At 47.1% G+C, this 8907-nt stretch overlaps 1 long non-coding RNA gene across 1 annotated transcript; it reads right to left on the bottom strand.

Moving 5' to 3' along the window:
- Positions 1-223: 223 nt before the first annotated feature.
- Positions 224-856, bottom strand: LOC120054580. Its single transcript, XR_005477618.1, has 3 exons — positions 643-856; positions 431-535; positions 224-312 (listed from the first exon to the last, which is right to left on the bottom strand). It is a non-coding gene; the product is annotated as an uncharacterized LOC120054580 (long non-coding RNA).
- Between the last annotated feature and the right edge of the window lie 8051 nt (positions 857-8907).

Consider the following 8907-nt stretch of genomic DNA (forward strand, 5'->3'; position numbering starts at 1 on the left):
CATCCTGATTGTATTGATGTTCGAATAGAATACCCATACGACGTTGAAGTAAAGCCTTTCGTGATTTTAAACCCTGTGTAAAAGCCTTGAAAAGCACGGCTTGGTCTATTTCACAAGAGGCTGTTGCCCCACCAGAATTGGCCGTTTCAATAAGGTTGGCCACTTCACAGAACATCAAATCGTCTACCTCAGAAATGTCATTTAAAACTTTGAAATCATCAGGCTTCGCTGTTCTGGTGACTGGGGTCTTTGGCGCCTCCTCGGGATCTAGATGTGTAGCTTCTTGGATGTCTTTATAAGCCGGCGAGGAGTCTGCATTAAAAATAATACATACAGAAAAATAGGTTATTAACCCTAAAATATGTTTGATAAAAATGTAAAATACATTTCAGATATAAGCCTATATATTAACAATACATTAATTAAATACCTCGGCTTTTTTGAAGAGGGCTGTTCTGAAGAAGCTCTGAGAACTCGGGAACATGTCTTTGGGCAACCCTAATTATAGCATCTGCCTGGTCTGTAGCTTGTGAGCCTGAAATAAAAAATAAAAAAAACAGCATTAGGCCATGTTTAAACATATTATTTTATATATTCAGGCATAAAAATAAAATATATATATAAATGATAATTGATTCATACCTTGTCCTTGTAACGCTGTCTCGTGAATACCCGCCCAGTAGTATTGTTCGGGTGAAGCGGACCTGTGGATCTGGGCACTGATTGTCCGTTGGTGTTTAATAGGGGGCGCCCAACGGTCCTGGCTCAGGGGAGTTGACCTGCCGTTTAAAGTCTCTGTTTGCGGCTTGTGTGTAAATACATCCTGGGAGTAGGGCAAAATTGTCTCGTAGGCATATCCTTCACAGAAACCGTGTAGACTACCTATGGCATCCCTTCTCGGAGGTATTTCCGCTGTAAACACATAAAATAACTTTTAATATAAGATGCCGACACTTTTTGTTTTTAAGGTATAAATATTCTTACGGAATTCTTGGATCTTACTTACTACAATTCAGGGTCGGCGTTGGGATGTAAGCAATTTGTTCCGGAGACCCTACGGCCGGTTCGAGCTCATTTATATCTCGGAGAATCTGCGTGAAGGTTTGAGAATCTAAAAAAACATTAGATAATATTAAAGCTCTAATCATTTTAGCTAATATTGACATTTTATACGTTAAGAATCCGGGCCCTAAGGCCTGTTTAATATTTCTATAACATACAACGTTTTCAAACAATTCCCCAGAACAAACAAATCTAATATATAGCATATGTAAATATTTATTTCAAGAACTAACCTTCAGAAATATCCATGAGGAGGTTTTTCCCAGATTATCTTTTTTAACGGGGTCCGTCCGATAACTATTCCTGGGGGGAATGCTGTAGGGTAACTGCGCTAAAACGAGGCTAACAGGGGGACCTGTTTTGCATAGCTTTTGTAGCCGTCTGACTCTAGTGGTGTCGTATTTTTTCGCGCTAAAACCGCCTCAAAGTTATCTTTGAAGCCTAAGACATGTGGTTCAAACACCTGCCATTTGGTTCAAACATAGGGTATTGGGGGGGTGTCTAAACATTAGGTATCTTTTTGATATTCTAAAATCTCCGGGGGCTAGCATCTAGATGCTGGGGTGGGGAGGTCTCGACATCGCTGGGCTGAATGACTTTTAGGCATCTGTTTTGCCAGATAGTGTAAACCTTGGTTTCAAACGACCCCCATGCATAGAGAGCCTTGAGCGCAGATGCAAGGGTATTTTTTTAACAAACACACCCGACCCTTTTTTCTCTGTTTTTGAAACACACACACACACACGCGCGCACATTGCGCAAGTTTTTTTCTCAGGGACCGACTGCGCTAAGAGTGAACAAACGCGAGAGTTCCTGACATGGTAAGATTCTGGTTTTAAAACCATTTATTTCATTCAAAATATTTAGTACATACATTTTATAGCCTTACATTATTAAGGTATTTTACAATGCCGTTCTTACAGATCCAGGGATCTGATGCAACCACCCCCCATTGTCAGTGTCCAGTTGGTCATCAAAATGCCGGGATCTCTTGCCAGGCTCAGCAACACTTGGTAAGTTTTCACTCCAGGGGTAGATCCGACGTCTGGCCTTTTGGTCTTGACTCTGTCTCAAGGAAAGCCTCGCCCAGCGCTGTAACTGTTCACCATTTTGGAAGAGAATGTCCAGCTTATTCATAAGGGTTATGAAAATTGGATAATCCACCCATTTAAAACTAAACACAGGAATAAAAAAGTTTACATGTTTGCGTGCTCTGGAAGCTACAGGAGAATTGACAGACTTTGTAGCATTAGACTTATCATAAAGGTCACAGGCTAAAATTGTCACTTTGTTGTCAGGGCTATAGTCCATTGAAGCAATTCTTAGAGCCTTGAGATCACTGCGGCCGCAGACCTGTTCTTCCAAAGCATATCCTGGCACATTTGTACCACTCAGGACCTGTTCAATTTTACAAAGCGCCAGCCTGATGTTTAGCCATTCTCTCATCCCCAGAGCCGGGGGAAAACTCCCAGGTTTTGCCTGATAAAGGGGTTTGGGTCCACTGTCTGTGAATATCTTTACCGTAGAATCCTCCGGGTGGAATATGTAAGACATGTGGCCCTCACTCGTACCCAAAAATCCTTTAAAACATTCTGGAGCTTCACACAGAACTTTTTCAAGGCTTTGGTCACTGGGTTCATGACAAGCCGTGCATAACATCCCTAAAATTGGCATAGGTGTCATTTTTGTTTAATATTCAGGGGGGTTATCATGTACAGGCTTAAACAGGTATTGTTCAGCCGCTTTATAAGGGGCATTAACCACCCCCAAACCGTGAGAAACAGGTTGACCTGACACCTGGTCACTTACTCAACCCTACCCCCCTAACCACCACGATGTCCTGACCTGAAACCCAAATATTGACATGCACCCTTCTACATGACATAGGGTCATAAATCATTACATAGGGTCATAAATCAGGCTTGGGTCATAAATCATTACCGGTTGACCTGACAACTGGACCCTTACCCAAAGACCCCCACCTAACCATCAGGATGTCCTGACAGGCAGCCCCTTAGGTTCACATAGCGGTCACATAGGTTCACATAGGGTCATCCATCAAATTTTGACGTGTGACATCTACTTTAATCTCTCTGATATGTACACTGTAGCTAAGAAAGTAATACTAAGTGTGTGTTGTGTAGTAAGCTGTTAGTAGCCCATGTGCCTCACCCTAATAATTTAGCCTATTTTCACCTCTTAATTTCACCTCCTGTTCTGACTTGGTGGTGCACATGTAGCCTGTAATCTGTTTTTGAGAAATGTAATCATCGAATATTGTACGAGTTTTCATTGTCTGCTTATATGCCCTCTTTATCCTATGCTTCTGTCACGTGTGCTCCCTCTCCAGGCCTCTAGGTCACCAGGCTGCTCATTATGGCGCACACCTGTCACCATCATTACACGCGTAATGTGTCATCAGACTCACCTGGACTCCATCACTTCCCTGATTACCTTCCCTATACATGTCAATCCCTTTGGTTCCTTTCCCAGGCGTTATTGTTTCTGTTTCTGTTTCTTGTCTGTGTGCTGTTAGTGTTTCTTGTTTTTTATTATGTTCTATTAAAACACTCACTCCTTGAACTTGCTTCCCGACTCCCAGCGCACATCGTTGCAGCTTCTGACTTGGTGTACAGGGAGAATACTGTAAGAACGGCCCATGTTCTGAATTCTGTCGCTGTACATTTCAAAAGTGCAGAACAAATAGTTATATTGACTACGTCCGTCCTAGCTCGCTCATGAATGTCTTAATCGAAATTACGGATTGCCTCTTATCTGCTTGTCGTCCCCTTATGCCATAGTTTGTACATCTCAATTGTCAGTAGAAACCACATTTGTTTAAGCAAGTCTTCCATATCAGCTATGTTTTTTAAAAGGCAGTAAATGAGGCTGTATGAACTGTTTCGCTGCCAGACAAGGCTCCACTGATAGCCAGGAGTAGCAGTGGTAAGGTGCTGGGACTGCTGTTGGGACAGCTTTGTGTAGGCCCTAACAGTTTGTGGGCACCGTTTGTCACCGTTATAGTGCAATTAATGTATTGTTAAGTGTTGTGTTGTGTAGTGGCTTTGCTGGCATGCATCCCACATCTTATTTTTTTTGCCCCACAAGGATTTACATGCTAAAATCGCCACTGCCAACCTCACTCCGAATTTACTTTTACATACAGCTTGTGTAAGTTAGAGGAGTTACTTTCAACTATTCAATGCTATTTAGGTTGTCTATGGAAATGAGTATGGAAGCTGATCAATATCTACATTTTGTATTTATTTATTTATTTAACCTTTAATTAACAACGCAAGTCAGTTAAGAACAAATTTGTCACGTTCCTGACCTGTTTTCCCTTGTTTTTGTATTTGTTTAGTATGGTCAGGGCGTGAGTTGGGGTGGGCATTCTATGTTGTGTGTCTAGTTTGTCTGTTTCTGTGTTCAGCCTAATATGGTTCTCAATCAGAGGCAGCTGTCAATCGTTGTCCCTGATTGAGAATCATATATAGGTGGCTTGTTTTGTGTTGGGGATTGTGGGTGGTTGTTTCCTGTCTCTGTGTTTGTGTTCTGCACCAGATAGGACTGTCTCGGTTTTCACATTTGTTGTTTTGTATTGTTGTAAGTGTTCACAGTTCGTTAAATTAAACATGTTGAACACTAACTGCGCTGCATTTTGGTCCTCTCCATCATCCCAGGAAGAAAGCCGTTACAGAACCACCCACCTAACCCGGACCAAGCAGCAGCAGCAGGAGAGGCTGCAGCAGCAGCAGCAGGAGAGGCTGCACTATTTGGAGGAATGGACATGGGAGGACGAATTAGACGGCAAAGGACCCTGGGCAGAGCCAGGGGAATATCGCCGCCCCAAAGAAGAGCTGGAGGCAGCGAAGGCGGAGAGGCGCTATTATGAGGCGCTAGCACGGCAGAGCGGCTGGAGGCCCGAGAGGCAGCCCCAAAAATTTCTTGGGGGGAGGCACACGGGGAGTGTGGCGGAGTCAGGAGTCAGACCTGAGCCAACTCCCCCTGCTTACCGTAAGGAGCCGGTCAGGGCGGAATTGGAGGTGAGCGACGCAGAGACAGTGAAGGAGTTAATGGGGAAATTGGAGGAGAGAGTTATAAGGGAGGTGCTGGTTTGGTGCATGAGGCACGACATCCGCCTGACTGAACGTGTCGGGGAGTTGATGTCACCGGGAACAGCTCTCCATACTCGTCCTGAGGTGCGTGCTAGCCGTCTGGTTAAGACTGTGCCAGCCTCATGCACCAGGCCTCCTGTGCGCCTCCCTAGCCCTGCACGTCCTCTGCCAGCTCGGCGCTACAGCTCTCCCAGCCGTGCTTCCAGTGGAGAGAGAGGGCGTCGTACCGGGCAGGCACCGTGTTATGCGGTGGAGCGCACGGTGTCCCCGGTGCGTGTGCTTAGCCCGGTGCGTGTGCTTAGCCCGGTGCGCAACATCTCAGCTCCCCACATCTGCCGGGCTAGGGTGAAGATCCAGCCAGGGCGGATGGTGCCAGCCCTGCTCTCAAGACCTCCAGTGCGCCTTCACGGTCCGGTCTGTCCAGTACCACCAGTGCCTACACCACGCACCAGGTTTCCAGTGCGTCTCCAGAGCCCAGTTCCTCCTCCACGCACTCTCCCTGCGGTGCGTGTCTCCAGCCCAGTACCTCCAGTTCCGGCACCACGCACCACGCACCAAGCCTCCTGTGCGTCTCCAGAGTCCTGTACGCACTGTTCCTTCTCCCCGCACTCGCCCTGAGGTGCGTGCCCTCAGCCCGGTACCACCAGTTCCGGTACCACGCACCAGGCCAATAGTGCGTCTCGAGATTCCAGTGTGCCCTGTTCCTGCTCCCCGCACTAGCCTTGAGGTGCGTGTCTCCAGTCCGGTACCACCAGTTCCGGCACCACGCACCAGGCCTACTGTGCGCCTCAGCAGGTCAGAGTCGGTCGTCTGCCCAGCGCCGTCTGAGCCATCCGTCTGCCCAGCGCCGTCTGAGCCATCCGTCTGCCCAGCGCCGTCTGAGCCATCCGTCTGCCCAGCGCCGTCTGAGCCATCCGTCTGCCCAGCGCCATCTGAGCCATCCGTCTGTCCCGAGCCGTTAGAGCCGCCCGTCTGTCCCGAGCCGTCAGAGCCGTTCGTCAGTCAGGAGCCGCTAGAGCCGTCCGTCAGTCAGGAGCTGCCAGAGCCGCCAGCCAGTCAGGAGCTGCCGGAGCCGCCAGCCAGTCAGGAGCCGCCAGCCAGTCAGGAGCTGCCAGAGCCGCCCTCCAGTCATGAGCCGCCCTCCAGTCATGAGCCGCCCTCCAGTCATGAGCTGCCTTCCAGTCATGAGCTGCCCTTCAGTCATGAGCTGCCTTCCAGTCATGAGCTGCCTTCCAGTCATGAGCTGCCTTCCAGTCATGAGCTGCCTTCCAGTCATGAGCTGCCTTCCAGTCATGAGCTGCCTTCCAGTCATGAGCTGCCCTCCAGTCATGAGCTACCTCTCTGTCCTGAGCTACCTCTCTGTCCTGAGCTACCTCTCTGTCCTGAGTTATCTCCTCTATTTAGGAGGGACCTTTGGGAAGGTTCCTAGACCAGGGTCGGGGGCGAGGGTCGCCACTCAAAGGACGCTAAGGAGGGGGACAAAGACAATGGTGGAGTGGTGTCCTCGTCCTGCGCCGGAGCCGCCACCGCGGACAGATGCCCACCCAGACCCTCCCCTTGAGTTTTAGGGGTGCGGGGGTTCTGTCACGTTCCTGACCTGTTTTCCCTTGTTTTTGTATTTGTTTAGTATGGTCAGGGCGTGAGTTGGGGTGGCCATTCTATGTTGTGTGTCTAGTTTGTCTGTTTCTGTGTTCAGCCTAATATGGTTCTCAATCAGAGGCAGCTGTCAATCGTTGTCCCTGATTGAGAATCATATATAGGTGGCTTGTTTTGTGTTGGGGATTGTGGGTGGTTGTTTCCTGTCTCTGTGTTTGTGTTCTGCACCAGATAGGACTGTCTCGGTTTTCACGTTTGTTGTTTTGTACTGTTGTAAGTGTTCACAGTTCGTTAAATTAAACATGTTGAACATTAACTGCGCTGCATTTTGGTCCTCTCCTTCATCCCAGGAAGAAAGCCGTTACAAAATTCTTATTTAAAATGACGGCCTACCAAAAGACAAAAGGCCTCCTAGGGGGACAGGGGCCTGGGTTTAAAAAATACAATATAAATGCCTTGACATGATAGCTCAGCTGAAACGAACACAACTCGTTTCCAAAATAAGCAGCGTACATAGAGGCAATGGCGCAGGAGAAGAAGGCTGACGTCTTACCTGTCCCAGACCGATTGTGGTTTTTTGTTCGTTTATTTGCGTTGTTTGAAACTTATTTTTTTACTTATTTTGTACAGTCATGGCCAAAAGTTCTGAGAATTACACTAATATTAATTTTCACAAAGTTTGCTGCCTCAGTTTGTATGATGGCAATTTGCATATACTCCAGAATGTTATGAAGAGTGATCAGATGAATTGCAATTAATTGCAAAGTCCCTCTTTGCCATGCAAATGAACTGAATCCCCAAAAAACATTTCCACTGCATTTCAGACCTGCCACAAAAGGACCAGCTGACATCATGTCAGGGATTCTCTCGTTAACACAGGTGTGAGTGTTGACGAGGACAAGGCTGGAGATCACTCTGTCATGCTGATTGAGTTTGAATAACAGACTGGAAGCTTCAAAAGGAGGCTGGTGAAACACGTACCGTCATCATTGCTTTGCACAAAAAGGGCTTCACAGGCAAGGATATTGCTGCCAGTAAGATTACACCTAAATCAACCATTTATCGGATCATCAAGAACTTCAAGGAGTGCGGTTCAATTGTTGTGAAGAAGGCTTTAGGGCGCCCAAGAAAGTCCAGCAAGCGCCAGGACCGTCTCCTAAAGTTGATTCAGCTGCAGGATCGGGGCACCACCAGTACAGAGCTTGCTCAGGAATGGCAGCAGGCAGGTGTGAGTGCATCTGCACGCAGTGAGGCGAATACTTTTGGAGGATGGCCTGGTGTCAAGAAGGGCAGCAAAGAAGCCACTTCTCTCCAGGAAAAACATCAGGGACAGACTGATATTCTGCAAAAGGTACAGGGATTGGACTGCTGAGGACTGGGGTGAAGTCATTTTCTCTGATGAATCCCCTTTCCGATTGTTTGAGGCATCTGGAAAAAAGCTTGTCCGGAGAAGACAAGGTGAGCACTACCATCAGTCCTGTGTCATGCCAACAGTAAAGCATCCTGAGACCATTCACGTGTGGGGTGAATCAGCCAAGGGAGTGGGCTCACTCACAATTTTGCCTAAGAACACAGCCATGAATAAAGAATGGTACCAACACATCCTCCGAGAGCAACTTCTCCCAACCATCCAGGAACAGTTTGGTGACGAACAATGCCTTTTCCAGCATGATGACGCACCTTGCCATAAGGCAAAAGTGATAACTAAGTGGCTCGGGGAACAAAGCATCAATATTTTGGGTCCATGGCCAGGAAACTCCCCAGACCTTAATCCCATTGAGAACTTGTGGTCAACCCTCAAGAGGCAGGTGGACAAACAAAATCCCACAAAGTCTGACAAACTCCAAGCATAGATTATGCAAGAATGGGCTGCCATCAGTCAGGATGTGGCCCAGAATTAATTGACAGCATGCCAGGGCGGATTGCAGAGGTCTTGAAAAAGAAGGGTCAACACTGCAAATATTGACTCTTTGCATCAACTTCATGTAATTGTCAATAAAATCCTTTGACACTTATGAAATGCTTGTAATTATACTTCAGTATTCCATAGTAACATCTGACAAAAACATCTAAAGACACTGAGGCAGCAGACTTTGTGAAAATTAATATTTGTGTCATTCTCAAAACTTTTGGC

Source organism: Salvelinus namaycush, chromosome 10 (assembly GCF_016432855.1).
Source record: "Salvelinus namaycush isolate Seneca chromosome 10, SaNama_1.0, whole genome shotgun sequence".
NCBI lineage: Eukaryota > Metazoa > Chordata > Actinopteri > Salmoniformes > Salmonidae > Salvelinus > Salvelinus namaycush.